General features: G+C 42.5%; 2 long non-coding RNA genes across 2 annotated transcripts; one reads left to right on the top strand and one right to left on the bottom strand.

Moving 5' to 3' along the window:
- Positions 1 to 394: 394 nt before the first annotated feature.
- On the bottom strand, positions 395 to 2,848 carry LOC143781126 (uncharacterized). Its single transcript, XR_013216578.1, has 2 exons — positions 2,609 to 2,848; positions 395 to 503 (listed from the first exon to the last, which is right to left on the bottom strand). It is a non-coding gene; the product is annotated as an uncharacterized LOC143781126 (long non-coding RNA).
- A 1,615-nt stretch (positions 2,849 to 4,463) lies between these two features.
- LOC143781125 (uncharacterized) lies at positions 4,464 to 15,252 on the top strand. The gene is made up of 2 exons (XR_013216577.1): positions 4,464 to 4,703; positions 15,144 to 15,252. It is a non-coding gene; the product is annotated as an uncharacterized LOC143781125 (long non-coding RNA).
- The last annotated feature ends 7,277 nt before the right edge of the window (positions 15,253 to 22,529 follow it).

Raw genomic sequence — 22,529 nt, 5'->3', positions numbered from 1 at the left:
TACTTGTATCTGCGCAGCATTATAATATAAGCAATAGCAATATGTAGGAGAGAATGCATAATATAATAAACTAAAAGAATGATTGAGTTTTTTTGTCACTTATTAAAGGACAAATATCGCTATAAAGCCATGAATGGAGGGTTATACTCATTTATTTCATAGTATTTATAGTGGACATAATTGGTTCAGGCATAAGCTCTATGTATGGTGTGTTAAAGTCCCAAAAACTCCCCATAGGTAAATGAGGGGTCAGAAACCAAAACAGGGAAAGAGAGACACATGGGAGGCGGAAATCCCCCCATATGTCAATCACATCCTGCATACACACCAAATAACCAATTGTATATAGCCATGGGTTTTGTTTTTTTTAATAAAAATAACAAACAACGAACAATGAGTGTAACCTCAAATATTATTTAATGCATCTCTTCACACAGTGTATCAAGCTCCATTAATCAACATCATAAATTGCAAAAAAATATTAATTTCACAAACTGGGACATCTGAAAAGAGAAGAAAAAGAGAAATAGAAGTTAAAATCCATGTAAAATTTTTTACAGGAAGATTGTCATAGCAATGAGGATATAGCTGAATTTATCACTATTCTTTTATAGAATCTGATTAATCTTAAAGTCTACATTAAGACCATATGGTTTTAACGTATTTAATTTCATGATCCACTCCAATTCTCTTTTTTTGAGTAATCGAATACGATCACCCCCTCTCCTCTGTACAGGAATTATATCTATGATGCGAAAACGCAGTTGTTTTTCCGTATGCGATTTTTCAACAAAATGTTTGGATACTGGTAGATCCATACGTTTTTTCCTTATGGTATGTCGGTGTTGATTGATCCGTGTTTTAAAATCACATGTTGTCTCACCGACATACCATAAGGAACAAGGACATTGCAACAGGTAAACTACAAACTCTGAATCACATGTCAAAAAATGTTGTATCTCATATTTTTTCTGAGTCACAGGATGAACAAAACTGGAACCTTTTAACATTAATGTACAATTAACACATGAAAGACATGGGAAACAGCCTCTTCTATTTTGTCCAGAAAGTGTGGTTTGATTGGATTTTTTGAAAGAACCAATGTCTGATTTTATTAAATTAGAGGCAATCGTACGGTTTCGCCTGTACGAAAACAAGGGTGGTTTTGGTCTTTTTCACTCTCAATTCTCTTGGTTCTGATTAGTTGGCTAAAAGGGATGGATTCTTTAGTTTTTCTTGGGTGTTGGCTACTGAAGAGCAATAGGTCATTTTTATCAGTCACCTTTGTATATAACTGGGTGATAAGTCGATTGTTTTTAATTTTGACATTGACATCCAAAAATTGGATTTCATTGTTCGAATGCACCAGGGTAAATTTAATAGTGTCGTCTATTGTGTTTAAATAGTCATGGAATTCCACCAATGAATCCTCTGAACCAGTCCAGATTAGGAAGATGTCATCTATGTATCTCCACCACGCCGCTACATAGCAGAAGTGGTGGGACACATAGATGACATCCTCCTCCAAAACACTCATGACAATATTTGCGTACGCGGGTGCCATGTTGGCACCCATGGCCACGCCTCTCAACTGTAAGTAAAAAGTGTCACCAAACAAAAAATAATTTCTGGTTAATACCAGTTCTAACAGTTGTACTATAAAATTTCTCGCTTCCTCAGAGTATTCTGTGGCCCGCAATTTTTTATTGACAGCATTCAATCCTTTGTTATGTTGAATAGATGTATATAGTGATGTTACATCAAATGATGCTAAAATAACATTTCCAACTATTTCTATTCCACCTATTTTTTCAAGAAAATCGGTGGTGTCTTTAACGAAGGACTCCGCATGACTGGCAATGGGGTTCAGGATCCTATCAAGAAAAACTCCAATATGTGATAAAATGGAGTCACATCCAGAGACAATGGGCCGACCTGGAGGATGCACGAGAGACTTATGTATCTTTGGCAAAGTATATATAACTGGGGTGATTGGACACCCAACGGTCAAATATTCATGTAAATCCAGGTCAATAATACATAGTTCAAGGGCATTATCTAGAATAATCTTAATGTCCCTTGCAATATCAAATTTTGGATCATGAGAAAGTCTCTCGTACACCTCCGGGTCAGCCAACTGCCCCCGGATTTCCTGAAGATAGTCCCCCTTATTCATTACAACTACTGCACCACCTTTATCGGCACTCTTGATGATTATATTTTCATCATGTGCCAGTTCATGTAGAGCCTCCATTTCATTTTTAGACATGTTGGGGTGCATAAAATCTTTTGTACATTTACTTTTAAATATTTTTATATCATCATTAACAGCGGATATGAATGCATCTATCACAGGGGTGTTTTCAGATGGTGTGAAATTACTTTTTTTGGACAATGCTAGCTGTTTACAATTAAATTCACTATTAGGAACTTTATCCATTTGGACTTTATCGGAAAACCATTCCTTTAACTTAATAGATCTAAAAAAACGCTGCATATCCATGTTCAATTGGAACCAGTTCACATGAGTGCTCAAACCAAACGATAATCCCTTATTCAATACTGACATCTGATTTTCAGTCAGAGTTTTATCTGAGATATTTATTACCAGACTTGTTCCTTGCTCCTTGTTGACATCTGTTTCTCTCCTGGTGATTTGTTTTTCCCTCTTTTCTCTTTTTTGCCGTCTCCAGTGTTTTTTTCCTCCCCTTTTCCTGTTGGTTTCATTTTTTCTTTTGATAAGTCCGTTTCTGAAAAAATTGTGGTTAGATAGCATATTATCAACATTGGAATTTATAAAATTAACCCCATTGTTCCAGTGACCTTTTCTCCAGGTTCCTAAATTATCTCTTTGCCAGTTATAGATGTTTCCATCTCTATAGTCATCCATATCTCGATTCCAATTTCTACGTTTTACATCTTCTAATTCAATACGCAGTTTGTCCATTTTAGTTTTTAGTGACTCTTTGAAAGTATTGAATTCTTCCTCCTTCATGAGGCACTTAATTTCCAGTTCCACCTGTGTTATTTCAGAGTTAAGTCTTTTAGTTTCCTGTTGTAGATATTCTATATTCAAAAGAATAATGTCCAAACCATATTTGTTTGAAATCATACAAAACTTAGCACAAAACGATGCATCATTAGACATTAGATTTGGGCGGATATTGGAGCGGAGTCCTCTTGGTATTTTTTTGGCCTTAAAGTATTCACTTAGAGTTATCAAATGTAATTGTACAGTCATAAATTTTCTAGTAACATTCTCATACTTGATTTTCAAATCATATAGCGATGGTGTACTAAGGAAAGCAGCATCCATTTCCATTCCACCCAAAATTCTATCTCCATCCTCACTGGTATAAGCAAAGACACCAGATTCAGGCAATTTATCCATAGCCCAAACTGAATTGTGAAAAAAACACAATAGAATGGTAAACGAAAAAGAAAAAACAAAAATAAAAAATAAAAAATTCTGATGCAAATTTCCACAAAACATAGTATATGGTTCAAAATTGGAACAGCATATTATATTACCAAACTGTAGTGCAGCGTCTTCCCAACCACTGTTGAAATGGTCTTTGGTAATAGATGAAAAAAAGAAAGACAGCACAAAAAAAAATTTGAAAAAAAAGGGCTTTAATGCCTGAACGGCGTGGCGACGTTTCGGATATCTTTATCCTTTTTCAAGCAGTGTTAATACAGACAAGGTAGGTATATATAGAAAACATTCATTGTATACAATTAAACATATTAAGTTATTTTGGACATCAGATCAGCAATAGTCATCTGACCAAAAAAGTGCAACAGTGCCACTGTGATAAATCTTTTTAAAAAATTAAATTTTTTTTTTAAAGTTTACCACTGTGCACTATATGGCACTTTTTTATATATAATGTATATGATACAGATTTATCACAGTGGCACTGTTGCACTTTTTTGGTCAGATGACTATTGCTGATCTGATGTCCAAAATAACTTAATATGTTTAATTGTATACAATGAATGTTTTCTATATATACCCACCTTGTCTGTATTAACACTGCTTGAAAAAGGATAAAGATATCTGAAACGTCGCCACGCCGTTCAGGCATTAAAGCCCTTTTTTTTCAATTTTTTTTGTGCTGTCTTTCTTTTTTTCATCTATTACCAATATCCGCCCAAATCTAATGTCTAATGATGCATCGTTTTGTGCTAAGTTTTGTATGATTTCAAACAAATATGGTTTGGACATTATTCTTTTGAATATAGAATATCTACAACAGGAAACTAAAAGACTTAACTCTGAAATAACACAGGTGGAACTGGAAATTAAGTGCCTCATGAAGGAGGAAGAATTCAATACTTTCAAAGAGTCACTAAAAACTAAAATGGACAAACTGCGTATTGAATTAGAAGATGTAAAACGTAGAAATTGGAATCGAGATATGGATGACTATAGAGATGGAAACATCTATAACTGGCAAAGAGATAATTTAGGAACCTGGAGAAAAGGTCACTGGAACAATGGGGTTAATTTTATAAATTCCAATGTTGATAATATGCTATCTAACCACAATTTTTTCAGAAACGGACTTATCAAAAGAAAAAATGAAACCAACAGGAAAAGGGGAGGAAAAAAACACTGGAGACGGCAAAAAAGAGAAAAGAGGGAAAAACAAATCACCAGGAGAGAAACAGATGTCAACAAGGAGCAAGGAACAAGTCTGGTAATAAATATCTCAGATAAAACTCTGACTGAAAATCAGATGTCAGTATTGAATAAGGGATTATCGTTTGGTTTGAGCACTCATGTGAACTGGTTCCAATTGAACATGGATATGCAGCGTTTTTTTAGATCTATTAAGTTAAAGGAATGGTTTTCCGATAAAGTCCAAATGGATAAAGTTCCTAATAGTGAATTTAATTGTAAACAGCTAGCATTGTCCAAAAAAAGTAATTTCACACCATCTGAAAACCCCCCTGTGATAGATGCATTCATATCCGCTGTTAATGATGATATAAAAATATTTAAAAGTAAATGTACAAAAGATTTTATGCACCCCAACATGTCTAAAAATGAAATGGAGGCTCTACATGAACTGGCACATGATGAAAATATATTCATCAAGAGTGCCGATAAAGGTGGTGCAGTAGTTGTAATGAATAAGGGGGACTATCTTCAGGAAATCCGGGGGCAGTTGGCTGACCCGGAGGTGTACGAGAGACTTTCTCATGATCCAAAATTTGATATTGCAAGGAACATTAAGATTATTCTAGATAATGCCCTTGAACTATGTATTATTGACCTGGATTTACATGAATATTTGACCGTTGGGTGTCCAATCACCCCAGTTATATATACTTTGCCAAAGATACATAAGTCTCTCGTGCATCCTCCAGGTCGGCCCATTGTCTCTGGATGTGACTCCATTTTATCACATATTGGAGTTTTTCTTGATAGGATCCTGAACCCCATTGCCAGTCATGCGGAGTCCTTCGTTAAAGACACCACCGATTTTCTTGAAAAAATAGGTGGAATAGAAATAGTTGGAAATGTTATTTTAGCATCATTTGATGTAACATCACTATATACAGTGGGGCAAAAAAGTATTTAGTCAGTCAGCAATAGTGCAAGTTCCACCACTTAAAAAGATGAGAGGCGTCTGTAATTTACATGATCGGTAGACCTCAACTATGGGAGACAAACTGAGAAAAAAAATTCCAGAAAATCACATTGTCTGTTTTTTTTATCATTTTATTTGCATATTATGGTGGAAAATAAGTATTTGGTCAGAAACAAAATTTCATCTCAATACTTTGTAATATATCCTTTGTTGGCAATGACAGAGGTCAAACGTTTTCTGTAAGTCTTCACAAGGTTGCCACACACTGTTGTTGGTATGTTGGCCCATTCCTCCATGCAGATCTCCTCTAGAGCAGTGATGTTTTTGGCTTTTCGCTTGGCAACACGGACTTTCAACTCCCTCCAAAGGTTTTCTATAGGGTTGAGATCTGGAGACTGGCTAGGCCACTCCAGGACCTTGAAATGCTTCTTACGAAGCCACTCCTTCGTTGCCCTGGCGGTGTGCTTTGAATCATTGTCATGTTGAAAGACCCAGCCACGTTTCATCTTCAATGCCCTTGCTGATGTAAGGAGGTTTGCACTCAAAATCTCACGATACATGGCCCCATTCATTCTTTCATGTACCCGGATCAGTCGTCCTGGCCCCTTTGCAGAGAAACAGCCCCCAAGCATGATGTTTCCACCACCATGCTTTACAGTAGGTATGGTGTTTGATGGATGCAACTCAGTATTCTTTTTCCTCCAAACACGACAAGTTGTGTTTCTACCAAACAGTTCCAGTTTGGTTTCATCAGACCATAGGACATTCTCCCAAAACTCCTCTGGATCATCCAAATGCTCTCTAGCAAACTTCAGAAGGGCCCGGACATGTACTGGCTTAAGCAGTGGGACACGTCTGGCACTGCAGGATCTGAGTCCATGGTGGCGTAGTGTGTTACTTATGGTAGGCCTTGTTACATTGGTCCCAGCTCTCTGCAGTTCATTCACTAGGTCCCCCCGCGTGGTTCTGGGATTTTTGCTCACCGTTCTTGTGATCATTCTGACCCCACGGGGTGGGATTTTGCGTGGAGCCCCAGATCGAGGGAGATTATCAGTGGTCTTGAATGTCTTCCATTTTCTAATTATTGCTCCCACTGTTGATTTCTTCACTCCAAGCTGGTTGGCTATTGCAGATTCAGTCTTCCCAGCCTGGTGCAGGGCTACAATTTTGTTTCTGGTGTACTTTGACAGCTCTTTGGTCTTCACCTGTTATGACCCCAATGGCGAGGGTCTCAGAGGCACTAGTAAGTCTGCAAAATACAAAAATCCAGCTCATAGGGCAGTGGTAACTGGATTGACCATATATCTAATCCTAACGCCAACACTAGAAGTAGCCGGGGATCATGCCTACGATGATCGCTAGATGACTCGCGCCAGCCGGAGAATCTAACTACCCCTAGAAGAGGAAAGTCTTAGTTACTCACCGGTTAACGGTGTTTTTCGGAGTCCATGACAGCACTACGGAGAGAGGGGATCCGCCCTTCAGGAACAGGAAACCTACAGATACATAAGGGCGGCACCTCTCCCACGCATCAGTTGGTTTACAGAGCACAAGAGGACCACCAAGGTTAATAGCATGCATAATAAACAATGATACAAATAACTAACTATTCACTACCCGTGAATTATATAAATAAAGGAAGAGGTGTACACCCAGAACTTAAGAAGATGGGAGGGTATGTACAGGTGCTGTCATGGACTCCGAAAAACACCGTTAACCGGTGAGTAACTAAGACTTTATCGGTCGTCCATGACAGCACTACGGAGAGAATTACAGAGAGTAACTAACTAGGGAGGGACTACAGCTTGCAGCACCCTTACACCAAACGAAAGGTCAGAAGAGGCACCCAAGTTCAATCTATAATGGTTATAGAATGTGTGTGGAGAAGACCAAGTAGCAGCCTTACAAATTTGGTCGATCGACACCTCCAATCTTTCCGCCCACGAAGCCGCCATAGCTCTAGTGGAATGCGCTTTCAGACCTTCAGGCGCCGGCTTGCCCTTTGAGATGTATGCCAGCGAGATAGCCTCCCTGATCCATCTAGCTAAAGTAGATTTTGATGCCCTGTGACCCTTCCTACTACCCTGATAGGACACGAATAGGGCGTTATCTATCTTCCAGGGATCAGTTACTGCCAGATATTCCAGGATACATCTTTTTACATCTAAAGTGTGTAGCTTCCTTTCCTTATCGTTAGTAGGATTGGGGAGGAAGGATGGAAGAACTATTTCCTGTGTTCTGTGGAACCTGGACACTACTTTAGGAAGATATGCTGGATCAGGGGATAGTATCACTCTATCATCCCTAAGCTGCATGTAAGGGGGAACCCTGGATAATGCTTGGATGTCGCCTATCCTACGCGCCGATGTTAGGGCCACCAGGAAGGCTACTTTAAGTGATACATTTTTAATAGAGGCTGATGCAATTGGCTCAAATGGGGCCTCTGTCATGGCTGAGAGGACTAGGTTCAGGTCCCATGGCATGACCCTATTCTTCACCATTGGCCTGGACCGTTTTGTCGCTCTGATGAATCTGCTGACCCAGTGATTCTCAGCAATGTTGCAGCCAAAGAGGGCCCCTAAGGCTGATACCTGCACTTTAAGTGTATTTGGGGATAACCCCATATCTAACCCTTTCTGTAAGAATTCTAAAATCTGGTCTATTGGTATTGACTGACCAGCTATTACCCCCGAGTTTTGAAGGAACCTCTTCCAGATCCTAACATAAATCTTTGTGGTGATTATTTTTCTGCTCTTCAGTAGAGTGTTAATGAGGCCCGGAGAGAACCCCCTATCCTTTAACAGCGCCCGCTCAAAATCCACGCCGTCAGATGAAGGCCAACCGCCCGAGGATGGTAGACTGGGCCCTGGGACAGGAGATCCGGGATGTCTGGCAAGACCCATGGGTCGGATATCGACATAGCCCTCAGGCATGGAAACCACGTCCTTCTGGGCCAGAAGGGGGCAATTATTATCACTGTGGCTTTGTCCTTCCTGATTTTCCTCACCACCAGAGGAAGTAGAGACAGGGGAGGAAAGGTGTAGGCTAGCCTGAAGTTCCAGTCTATGAGGAGGGCGTCTACTGACAGAGGATTTTCTCTGGGGTTGAGAGAGCAGAATTGTGCCACTTTCCTGTTTTCTTTTGTGGCAAACAGGTCTATTTCTGGTTGACCCCATCTTTCCACGATGAGGTTGAAGATGGAGTCGTTCAGGGACCACTCCCCCTGCCTCAATGTGTTGCGGCTTAAGAAATCCGCTGTAGTGTTTTCTGCCCCTCTTATGTGAAGAGCCGTCAATGAGAGAAGATGTTGCTCTGCTAGATGGAATAGACGATCTGCTACGCACATTAGGGATTTGGAACGAGTCCCGCCTTGGTGATTTATGTATGCCACGGCGACCCGATTGTCCGAGAATACCCGCACGTGGTGGCCCTGTAGATAGATAAGGAGTGATTTAACTGCCTGTTCCACAGCCGTTAACTCCTTTAGGTTGGAAGACATTTCTATCTGATCCTGATCCCAAAGCCCCTGGATCAATGTATCCCCCATGTGAGCCCCCCATCCAGAAGGGCTAGCGTCCGAGGTGACTATACGAGTTACATTATATTCCCAGGGGACCCCTGTGGACAGGTTCTCTTGGACTAGCCACCATCCGAGGGATATAATAGCGTCTTGGGATAGGGTCATCAGGCTCTCCAGACATCCCCCCAACCTTTTTTGTTGTAACAGCACCTCGCCCTGAAGTATCCTCGTATGATACTGGGCCCATCGGACCGCTGGAATACAGGACGAGAGAGAGCCCAACAGAGACATGGCTCTTCTAAGGGACATGGTGGGGTTTTTAGAGGCATTCAGCACCTGAAGGTGCAGGCGATCAATTTTCTCTTGAGGCAAACGGCATTCCTGAACCTGGGAATCCAGGGTCAGGCCTAAAAATCGCTGCACCGTCATGGGCTGTAAGCGTGATTTTTTGACATTTAGCATCCACCCCAGACGCTCCAGAGCAGACATCACTTTATGTAACTGTTCCAGACAGTGATCCACCGTTTTACCTACGATAAGGAGATCGTCCAGGTAGGGGATTATTAGAATGTTGGACTCATGCAAGTGAGCCATAACCTCCGCCATAACTTTGGTAAACACTCGAGGGGCGACCGATATACCAAAGGGGAGGGCCCTATACTGGAAGTGTCTGATTACCCCATCCAACCTTACCGCCACCCTCAGGTATCGTTGGTGACCTGCATAAATGGGGATATGGTAATAGGCGTCCTTCAAATCCAATACTACCATAAAGCAGTTTTTAAACAGCAGCTTTATTGCGGTGTTAATAGTTTCCATCTTAAATGATTGGACGGTCAGGAAATTATTAAGAGCCCTAAGGTTAATAATTGTTCTGAAGGAGCCATCAGGTTTACTTATTAGAAATAGAGGAGAGTAGAATCCTCTACCCTGTTCTCCTTCCGGAACCTCTGACAGGACATTCTTACTGAGCAGGTCGTGAACTTCTGCTTCCAGGGCCGCCTGTTCTGCTGGAGAGGACCTGAGTGGGGTAACTCTGAAGAAGTTCTGAGGGATGGAGGAGAACTCTAGCCGCAGACCCGTGGCTATTAACCCCAAAATCCAATCACTACTGGAGATTTTGGACCAGGCCGGGTAGAAGGCAGATAGTCTACCTCCCACCGGGGCGACTAGTCATTGGGGTGGTTTTTTGACCTCACGGGATGGCTCCTGACGTCCTCCACCTCCAAACATAAATCCAGTACCTTTCTTCTTTTTCTCATCCCATCTGCTCTGGTCTCTGGCTGGTCTCCTCCGAAAGAATCTTTTCCCTGTGAAGGGACGCCTGTAAGAGGTAGCTGGTAGATTGGGAAACTTTTTCTTCTCGTCTCCAGCTTTCTCCAGCAGTTCGTCTAGGACTGGACCAAACAGGTATTCCCCTTCGCATGGGATAGAGCACAGACGGGATCTGGATTGAAGGTCACCTGGCCAACATTTCAGCCATAGGGCCCTGCGTGCTGCGTTTGATAGTCCGGCCGCCCTAGCCGCCATTCTTGCCGAATCCGCAGATGCGTCCGTGAGAAAGGCAGCGGCATTCTGAATTGTTGGCAGGAATTTCAACATAGAGTCTCTGGAAACACCGCCTTCCAACTTAGACCCTAGCTGATCCAGCCAGACCATCATCGATCTGGCTGCACATGTCGCAGCTACAGCAGGTCTCAGGGCACCCGCCGACATCTCCCATGTCCCTTTAAGGAATGAGTCAGCCTTCTTATCGAGAGGGTCCTTTAGGGAAGCCATGTCGTCGAAGGGGATAGATGATTTTTTAGACGCCTTAGACACCGCTGCGTCCAATTTCGGCGCCTTATCCCATGTATTCACCATGGGGTCCTCAAAGGGATATCTGCGTTTAAAGGCAGGTGGAAAAGAGCCTTTCTTCTCCGGTTTTTTCCATTCCCTTTTGATGAGGTTCTGGACCTTGTCATTGAGCGGAAAAGACCTACGTTTTTTAGGGTCTAGACCGCCAAACATTAGGTCCTGTGTAGAGAGTTCTGGCCTTTCATCAGCCACCCCCATGGTGGATCTAACTGACTTAATAAGTTTGTCCATTTGGTCCAATGGGAAACAGAACCGGTTAGACTCCTCTTCCGAAGAGGACGCTGAGGAGACAGAGGCGTCTGACTCATTCTCCCTACTAGGGCCAGCGGACAACTCCGACTCTGAGGCGCTAGGCTCCCTTCTTCTTTTTGAAGACTCCCCCCGGGACAGGGATTTCAGGGAATCTTTCACCTCCTTCCTGATAATCTCCCTAAGGCTTGATGTGAAATCAGGAGACTCTTCCGCCACCTATGGGAGCGGAGAAAAAGCTATGTAATTTATCTGGCGCTACCGCTATCAGTGTTCCCATCAATTTATTTCCTACCGTCTGCCGTACACACGACTGACAAAGTCTCTTAGGGTAGGCGTCTGGCAAAGGGCAAGCGCATAGCGCGCACTCCTTGTTTTTTTATTTACCAGCGCTTTTTTTCCCCTACGGAAATAAACATAGGAAAAGACTGCATCAGGGTACATTCACGAAGATCTCTTACCCAGGCAGTAGCGGTAGGTACCGGATTACTGGGGGGTCGGTCCAGATCCTTCTGCTTAGATCTGCGACTGGTCTGGTTACTGCGTCCGCGGGTCTTCAGCTGGGGGTTCGCATGGGACTTCTCCGAGGATCCATCCTGCTCCTGCTCCTGCTCCAGCAGACCGACGGCAGCTTCCGGCTCATCCATAGCTGCAGATGGGCTCACAAGCAGTGCTGCAGCATTCTGTTTGGCTATAAATAGCCCTCCCCCGGATCCGGAATCAGTGCAGGTGTGTGGCCAAATCCACCCCCCCGACTTGCAGGTGACTGCTCCACCCCCCCCTGCACCCAAAGGCCCCCCCCCCCCCGCCCCCGCCGCATGCAGGACAGCGGCGTTTTTAGAAAAAAAACGGCCGGCGTTTGACTTCCGGTTTTGGCCCTGCCCCCTGCGCGTCACTTCCGGTTTCGGGCAGAACGCTCAGAAACGTGCCCGGAAGCCGGGGAACGGTGCCGCCGGACCATCCAGCTGCCCCCCCGCTACGCCACCGCCGCTTCCACGGCCGCAGCCCAGCGGTGACCGCGGCAGAGGCCGGCGTCCGACCCCCAGCTCCGGTCCCGAATCGAAAGGAGCACACAGGATGCCGCGCTGCACCGCACCGACGGGGATCAGAGTGGGGAAGACCGAGGCCCAGGGGGGAGAGCGGACCCCGGGGGGGGACATACTCACCTGCTGACCACTGGGGATGGACCTCCTCCGGACATCGCTCCACACTGCTCCGCTCACTGTCGTGAAGCCCTACCCGGACCCACCGTGGCGCTTCCAGGGACCCGCACTGCCCGAGGTAGGAGACCCCCTCGCTACCTGGGTCGGACAGCCGGCCTGGGTATTGATAGGAGAAACGAAGTCGTATCTGCAGGGAATCCTGTCCTCCAGGAACAGGAAACCAACTGATGCGTGGGAGAGGTGCCGCCCTTATGTATCTGTAGGTTTCCTGTTCCTGAAGGGCGGATCCCCTCTCTCCGTAGTGCTGTCATGGACGACCGATAAAACAAAGACCTCTCTTGCCTCCAGAGAAAGGGACCCCAAAGTTGGATACAAGCCCCCCACAAATAATAACGGTGAGGTAAGAGGAAATGACAAACACAGAAATGAACTAGGATTAGCAAAGAGAGGCCCGCTTCACTAATAGCAGAATATAGAAAGATAACTTATATGGTCAACAAAAACCCTAACAAAATCCACGCTGGAAATTCAAGAACCCCCGAACCAACTAACGGTCCGGGGGGAGAACGCCAGCCCCCTAGAGCTTCCAGCAAAGTCAGGAACAGTTTAGGACAAGCTGGACAAAAATGCAATCAAAACAAATAGCAAAAAAGCAAAGAAGCAGACTTAGCTTGATCTAGCAGGAACCAGGATCAGTAGACAAGAGCACAGCAGATTAGCTCTGATTACTACGTTGCCAGGCATTGAACTGAAGGTCCAGGGAGCTTATATAGCAACACCCCTGAACTAACGACCCAGGTGAGAATACAAGGGATGACAGAAAAACCCAGAGTCAATTAACTAGTAACCACTAGAGGGAGCCAAAAAGCAAATTCACAACATTCACCATAGTGGAGTTTGGAGTCAGACTGTTTGAGGGTGTGCACAGGTGTCTTTTTATACTGATAACAAGTTTAAACAGGTGCCATTACTACAGGTAATGAGTGGAGGAAAGAGGAGACTCTTAAAGAAGAAGTTACAGGTCTGTGAGAGCCAGAAATCTTGATTGTTTGTTTCTGACCAAATACTTATTTTCCACCATAATATGCAAATAAAATGATAAAAAAACAGACAATGTGATTTTCTGGATTTTTTTTTCTCAGTTTGTCTCCCATAGTTGAGGTCTACCTATGATGTAAATTACAGACGCCTCTCATCTTTTTAAATGGTGGAACTTGCACTATTGCTGACTGACTAAATACTTTTTTGCCCCACTGTACATCTATTCAACATAACAAAGGATTGAATGCTGTCAATAAAAAATTGCGGGCCACAGAATACTCTGAGGAAGCGAGAAATTTTATAGTACAACTGTTAGAACTGGTATTAACCAGAAATTATTTTTTGTTTGGTGACACTTTTTACTTACAGTTGAGAGGCGTGGCCATGGGTGCCAACATGGCACCCGCGTACGCAAATATTGTCATGAGTGTTTTGGAGGAGGATGTCATCTATGTGTCCCACCACTTCTGCTATGTAGCGGCGTGGTGGAGATACATAGATGACATCTTCCTAATCTGGACTGGTTCAGAGGATTCATTGGTGGAATTCCATGACTATTTAAACACAATAGACGACACTATTAAATTTACCCTGGTGCATTCGAACAATGAAATCCAATTTTTGGATGTCAATGTCAAAATTAAAAACAATCGACTTATCACCCAGTTATATACAAAGGTGACTGATAAAAATGACCTATTGCTCTTCAGTAGCCAACACCCAAGAAAAACTAAAGAATCCATCCCTTTTAGCCAACTAATCAGAACCAAGAGAATTGAGAGTGAAAAAGACCCGTTGGAAAAATCTATGGAGGGGACTCTTAGAAAATTTGTGGATAGGGGGTACCCCAAAAATTTATTGGAAACACAAAAAAATAAAGCTGACTCTATTAAAAGGGAAGACCTTTTTCAGAAAAAATTTAAAAAGAAGGTTTCTGATCGTATACCATTGGTGACAGCCTTTTGTGAGGAAAGTAGTGGGATTTCAAATATCATATTGAAACATTGGAGTATGTTACATAAATGTTTACCACATGTACCAGAATTTTCAAAACCACCCTTGTTTTCGTACAGGCGAAACCGTACGATTGCCTCTAATTTAATAAAATCAGACATTGGTTCTTTCAAAAAATCCAATCAAACCACACTTTCTGGACAAAATAGAAGAGGCTGTTTCCCATGTCTTTCATGTGTTAATTGTACATTAATGTTAAAAGGTTCCAGTTTTGTTCATCCTGTGACTCAGAAAAAATATGAGATACAACATTTTTTGACCTGTGATTCAGAGTTTGTAGTTTACCTGTTGCAATGTCCTTGTTCCTTATGGTATGTCGGTGAGACAACATGTGATTTTAAAACACGGATCAATCAACACCGACATACCATAAGGAAAAAACGTATGGATCTACCAGTATCCAAACATTTTGTTGAAAAATCGCATACGGAAAAACAACTGCGTTTTCGCATCATAGATATAATTCCTGTACAGAGGAGAGGGGGTGATCGTATTCGATTACTCAAAAAAAGAGAATTGGAGTGGATCATGAAATTAAATACGTTAAAACCATATGGTCTTAATGTAGACTTTAAGATTAATCAGATTCTATAAAAGAATAGTGATAAATTCAGCTATATCCTCATTGCTATGACAATCTTCCTGTAAAAAATTTTACATGGATTTTAACTTCTATTTCTCTTTTTCTTCTCTTTTCAGATGTCCCAGTTTGTGAAATTAATATTTTTTTGCAATTTATGATGTTGATTAATGGAGCTTGATACACTGTGTGAAGAGATGCATTAAATAATATTTGAGGTTACACTCATTGTTCGTTGTTTGTTATTTTTATAAAAAAAACCAAAACCCATGGCTATATACAATTGGTATTTGGTGTGTATGCAGGATGTGATTGACATATGGGGGGATTTCCGCCTCCCATGTGTCTCTCTTTCCCTGTGTTGGTTTCTGACCCCTCATTTACCTATGGGGAGTTTTTGGGACTTTAACACACCATACATAGAGCTTATGCCTGAACCAATTATGTCCACTATAAATACTATGAAATAAATGAGTATAACCCTCCATTCACGGCTTTATAGCGATATTTGTCCTTTAATAAGTGACAAAAAAATTCAATCATTCTTTTAGTTTATTATATTATGCATTCTCTCCTACATATTGCTATTGCTTATATTATAATGCTGCGCAGATACAAGTAGTCAGATTTTTTTCTGCCTGTCTGAAGCTTGTATGGGCATATACCTTTTCCAAGATGGCGCTTATGACTTCAAATCACTATTGCACAGGTGCGGACCATAATGCTCTAGGTCCGGACTGCAGCTGCCATAGACATGTGCAGTTACAACAGGAGGACGCCTGAATCTCCAGCACCTGCTGTATTATCTTTGTAAGTGCGCGTTTTTTCTATTTTCACAAACATGGGACACCTGAGGATATTAAATTGCTTATTAATATATTTTTAAAGTTTACCACTGTGCACTATATGGCACTTTTTTATATATAATGTATATGATACAGATTTATCACAGTGGCACTGTTGCACTTTTTTGGTCAGATGACTATTGCTGATCTGATGTCCAAAATAACTTAATATGTTTAATTGTATACAATGAATGTTTTCTATATATACCCACCTTGTCTGTATTAACACTGCTTGAAAAAGGATAAAGATATCTGAAACGTCGCCACGCCGTTTAGGCATTAAAGCCCTTTTTTTTTTCAATTTTTTTTTTTTGTGCTGTCTTTCTTTTTTTCATCTATTACCAAAGACCATTTCAACAGTGGTTGGGAAGACGCTGCACTACAGTTTGGTAATATAAGATGCTGTTCCGATTTTGAACCATATATATACGGTATATATATATATATATGGGAACTGCATTCCTGAAAAGCCACCGTAATTATAATGCGTGACGATCACGTGGGGTAATGTTGAGCGCTGCCACAGTCAAATGCGGGTGTCAGCTCTATATGACAGCTGACACCCTCCAGAAATGCCCATGATTGGTGGTAGCACCCTTCACGGGCATTTAACCCCTCTTAACCCTAATGACCCCAGGCCTGACGCGCCTCTTCCCTGCTTGCGATGCACTATTCTAATGCCTTAAAATGCAAAAGCATTGAAGAATATTACATTAGCAATTACATTAGCATTCAAGACAAGGAAAGTTGATATCTTATCCTGAGACAGTGTAAAAAAAGTTAAAAGAATGTTATAAAAAATTGTAAATATATTTAAAAAAAACTCACAAAATAAAGAACAAAGACATTTAAAAATATTAATTCAATAAAACATTTAAGTAAAAACAAAAATAAATAAAAAAAGTACACATATTTGGTATCACCACGTCCAGAATTACCTGACCTATTAAACTGTCCATCTAGTTAACCTGTTAAGTGAACACCATAAAATATAAAAAACGAGGCAATAAAGTATGATTTCTCATCATACTACAGAACAAAAAGTGGAATAAAACGCTATCAAAAAGACGAATGGAAATGAAAATGATATCTCTGAAAAAGTCATATTGTCCAGCAACAAACAAGCCGCCATACAGCTAAGTCGACGGAAAAATAAAATAAAGTTATACAGTGGGGAAAAAAGTATTTAGTCAGCCACCAAATGTGCAAGTTCTCCCACTTGAAAAGATGAGAGAGGCCTGTAAATGAGTGGAGGATAGGGGAGCCTCTAAGGAAGAAGTTACAGGTCTGTGGAATCTTGCATGTTTTTAGGTGACCAAATACTTAGTTTCCACCATAATTTGCGAAATAAATCTTGCCAAATCAGACAAGATGATTTTCTGGATAGGTTTTCTCATTTTGACTTTCACAGTTGTGGTCTACCTATGATGTCATAGAAAAGCGTCAAGGAGCAAAGAGTATGCATACAAATAGGGATTTCCTTAGAAAATAGATTTTATTCAATTGGATAGAAAAAAAGCAAATATACACCACGATATAAAAACATTTAAAAAGCCACAATGGCTGACAAAGAAAACTCGACCAAATATGGTCCTCCCCGGGACACAAATCACAAAGCACAATAAAGCATAATATTATACAAAAATACTTTACAATGTAAATGCACTCAAATAGAGTAATGCAAAAATTGGGTACACAAGTCTTTACAAATGAGCACATTACAGAACTGCAAAAAGTGAATAGTGTGCTTCCAGCCCTAATGAAATCTCTACCCCTATATAATAAAGAGGTAAGATCAAAAGAAAGTAGAGAACTGGACAGAAAGCCCTGTAAGACATATCAGAACTTTTACCAAATGAAACATCAGCCAGTATAAACAGAAGGGATGTGCAGCACCCTCAGGTAACCGGTTGCTGCAGTGATGTTGCCTTCCCTTCGGGGAGGGTGATGTCACGCTTGGAGGCAAAGGGGATCCTATCTATCAGGTAAGCCACTCGCATTCAACACAATCTGAGTCTAGGCCAGGAGGGGGAGCTCAGGACCCAGATTCAGGGGAGCTCCCTTACACTTTATGTGTCCTGGCCTAGAGGAGGAGCCAGTCAGTCTCAGGGAGTCTGAGAGAGAGAGTGGAGGGAGACAGTTGGTCTCCAGTAGCTGAAGGACATCTGGAGGAGACGTGGGGGCCAAGCAGCCATGAGGGAGCTGCTGCCCCTGGAAAGAGAAGTAGAAGGAGAGTTGAATTGTGGAGGAGCTTAGAGGAAAGATGCATAGAGGAGGAAAGGGCTCAGTAGGGAACAGCGGAAGGACACCCTCAGAGTCATAGCGCAGAAGCCAGGTACCGGGAGCCCGAGGTCGTGTTGTTCTCCAGGACGCACGACAGAACCGGAGGCACTATATATCAATTGCCCGTAACAAGTCTGAGGTGAAGCAGTGACCGTGAGAGCCGGGTCATCTAAGAGATCCTATAAACAGGCTCAAACAGCCTATCATACGGACATCTGTCTTAGGACAGGAGAGAGGGGACTTGCACTGAGCTTCAAGAAGCAGGGACCTAATTAACTAAATGGCGCTAACAGGAAAGGCTTACGGACCTCACCTGGTAAAGGGATCTCTTATTGCCTCCAAGCCGGCCGGACCACAGCTACCCTGTACTTGGTACCCTGGACTGAGGACTACTACCACCATCACTAAACCAAGTAAAGACTTGCAAACCTGTGTCCTTGTTCTTGGTGCATTTATCGGCTTACACCATCTTGCCATACACCTGGGAAGCCCTGGGGACCCCGCTTCATCTGTAGGAAGCGTTACCATCTTGCTGCAACAACATCACCCCAGAGGACCCCTTTAAGCAGCGTCGGTCCTTACCGACCGAACACCACAGGTGGCGTCATGAACATAGACATTACAAATCTCCTTAAAGACCTTTCCCCTTACTTGGACGCCCAGGGCCACAGAGCGGGTCGCAGCCACTGTGACATCCCCTTTTAGACTGGACCCGGTACCAATTACCCCGCTGCCCTGGTAGGGCGATACAGATGCTAGGCAGCTAAATAGCCATTTGAGATAAAGTGCGATGTGCAGGCCAGGGGCCGGTGCCCCAAGCTTATCAACACTGTTGAGTGTCTTCCTCAGGGGTGATGTGGTGTCTGTGGTCAAATACCCACTCCTGTTATATCCAAATAATAAATAAAACAATTATTAACAGTTGTCAGAAGGCAGACCGTGCGTCCATATCCATGTGCTGCAAGATTCGGTGTCCTTGGCGTGCTTTTGCGCAAGTGCACAATGAACCAATCAGGATACAAGTATATCGATAGCGTCGACATATTTGGGCTCATGCGCCAGATTTCACAATTACAAAACACAGCTGCAAGAACAAGCAGCGAGTTGGATACATAGCGCATGCGTCATGAGGTGAGCGGCGCCTAATGCGCTTGCTTCTAGGTAACTCAATACATCGTGAAGTGAGACAGTGCGCATGTGTTTGGTAACAGGGATGGTAACAATTCGTACACAGAGAGTACATTATGCGCAAGCGCTGAAGCTCCACAACAAGAATGAATGGAAATAAAAGAGGAACTATACAGTACTAGCTTGCCGTGTGTCATTTAAACTAACCCACAGTACAGTATCTCTTAAGTTGTATAAAACGAGCATTATTGACAATGCATAGGGAAATGAGACAGAGCGCATGCATTCGATAGCAAAGATGGTAACAATTCAGGCACAAGGAGCACATAATGCGCAAGCGCTCAAGCTCCCCAGCAAGAATGAATGGAAATAAATGAGGAACTGTACAGTACTAGCTTGCCGTATGTCATTAAAACTAACCCACAATACCTCTTACGTTATATAAAATGAACATTATTAACAGGGATTCTTTATATAATTGTTTGAAGCAATTTGTTAACAGTGTGTATAAGCCCCTGATAAACAGTCATATTGATTATGATTTTATACAGATTATTCAGAGGATATACGTAAGGGTTAGGTCAGAGGCTGAAATCTTTAAAAATGAAGATTTCAAGGGTATATCATAAAGCAAGCAGTAAACTGAGGTCATGCAAGTAGATATTTGTAAATGGCAAGAGGATTGCATGGAAGGCAAATAATATCAGTGTTATAGCTTATATGTGAGAACTATACTCACATGAGTCCCTGATAAGGATGAACCTCAGGATAAACTGAAAATAGAAAAGAAGGCTGGCACCACACCATGACATGGGGATCTAATACATTATTACATGCTAAGACATATTTATTACAACAAAGAGTAAACAATTCCTCCAAGGTAAGAACCAGTTATCAAGGTAAGTAGATACTTGAGGACTACTTGTAGTTGGACCATTTCTTTGGGGCAGAGAAGACAAATCTGGAACAGGAAGAAAAGAAAAAAATGATAAATTATTAGGAACCACCAACCTTACGAAGCTTATGTCTGCTTGTAGAAGCCCGTATAGAGAAGTTCCTCAATTAGGCACAGCGGGGCCAGGCTATTAAGATTGAAGATCCACTTTGATTCACGCCTAAAAAGCTCCTCTGTACATCAGATGATGTACAGATGGTCACATCAGGGCAATGGGAGGAGGGTAGATACGGTTCCTTCAAGGGAAGTTACACAAACTGTAGCTGTAGAGTCGATATCAAGTGATTTTTTTATCCCCCGATATCAAGAGGGCGCAAAAGGAGGGGCAGACGCAAGCCCTACAAACTTCAAAAAGAGAGGGAGACGATACAGAGACTGGTCCCCTACCTTCAGGAGGAACACGAGGAAGACCAACAGGAAACACTAACACGAGTCCCCATGGACATGGACAGTAAAAATATGGGTGAGTTACAAATAATTAACCTGTCGTCCTATGTACTCTCTCGTGGAGAAATTTCTCTTCTGTCCAAATGCCTTTCCTGTTCAGCAACTAATTTCCTAGATAAATTCGAACTCTCAAAGGATTTGTACCTCTTTTGTAGGCAGCTTATGTTCAAACTCTTATACCCAGGGCTTCAAATAGGAATTTCAGAGCCCCATACTGGCAACATTTTTTGGGCCCCCTTCAGACTCTGCCCAGGCTCCACCTCAGCCCCGCCTCCACCCCTCGAACAGTCCACATTCAAAAGATTTTTAAAGCCGCTACCACAACGACAATGACAAGGTCGGGGCCTACCCTACTCTAACCTACTAAACATTTGTTAAAATATCCAATACAATTTTAGTATATTTTTATTTATTTTTCAATTATTAAAATGACACATACAGGGGACAAATACCACCGCACCATGACCAGACACCATATTACCACCACATAGTGACCAAATAATAGCACATACAAGGAACAAATATCACCACACCATGACCAGACCACATATTACTACCACATAGTGACCAAATAATAGCACATACAAGGAACAAATACCGTCACACCATGGCCGAACAACATATTACCACCACATAGTGAATGAATACTACAATACTGATCAGTAATAAAAAAACACAATAATAATATCACCATAAGTGCCAGTATTCACAGGAGATCTGTACTTAGTATGCAGTGTCTGTGTACAGGTAATACAGTGATCACCAGTGACATTATACACAGGAGCTCTGTATATAGTGTATAATGTAAAGGTAATACAGTGATCACCGGTGATATTGTACACAGGACCGCTGTATATAGTATACAGTGTATAGCATCAGTGTACAGGTAACACACTGACTCACCAGTGACGTCTCTAGGTGAAGTCCTTCATCTTTGCTTTTAATCTTCATCCAGCACATACCGCTCGTTTCTGCAGGAAATAACGGTTATCTAGAGCACCACTTGCAGAAAATATTACTTATTTTTTTCCCAAATTCTAAACTACAACTGATGAGGAAAAAAAGCGACAGTGTCACTCTGCACAGTAACAGGACGCCCCCCCATTTAAAACAGTATCCTCAAAAAATAAGATAAATACATGACTGCAGTAATAATATTCCTTAATTAGACCCTATGGTAATAATATTCCCCATCCTCGCCCCCGTGTGTCTCATTCCTGGCTCCAGCCATATGTTTTCCTATCCTGCCCCCATGCGATGTCCCATCCTACCCCATATGATCTCCCCATCCTGCCCATGATCCTGCCCCTTTTGTCCCATGATCCTGCCCCATCTGTCCCATGATTCTGCCCCATCTGTCTAAATCATATCGATCCTACCCCATGATCCTACACCATCTGTCTCCATCCTGCCCCATCTGTCCCATGATCCTGCACCCCGTGTCTCCAATCCTGCCCCATGTCTCCCATCTACCCTCATGTCTCGCATCTGTCCCATGTCTCCATTCTGCCCCCGTGTCTCCATTCTGCCCCGTCTCACTTCTGCCCCCTTGTCTCCATTCTGCCACCTTGTCTCCATTCTGCCACTTGCGTCCATTCTGCCACCTGTCTCCATTCTTCCCCTGGTGTCTCCATTGTGCCCCGTCTCCAATCCTGCCCCGTGTCTCCCATCTGCCCTGTGTCTCCATTCTGCCCCATTTCTCCAATCCTGCCCTCGTGTCTCCATTCTGCCCCATGCCTCCATTCTGCCCCATGTCTCCATTCTGCCCAGTGTCTCCATTCTGCCCCTCATCTCCATTCTGCCCTGTGTCTCCATTCTGTCCCTGTGTCTCCATTCTGCCCCCGTGT

The sequence above is a fragment of the Ranitomeya variabilis genome, chromosome 6, assembly GCF_051348905.1.
Source record: "Ranitomeya variabilis isolate aRanVar5 chromosome 6, aRanVar5.hap1, whole genome shotgun sequence".
NCBI classification, from domain to species: Eukaryota; Metazoa; Chordata; class Amphibia; order Anura; family Dendrobatidae; genus Ranitomeya; species Ranitomeya variabilis.
Note: the sequence above shows the minus strand (reverse complement) of the source record. Positions and strands in the feature narration are given on the sequence as shown.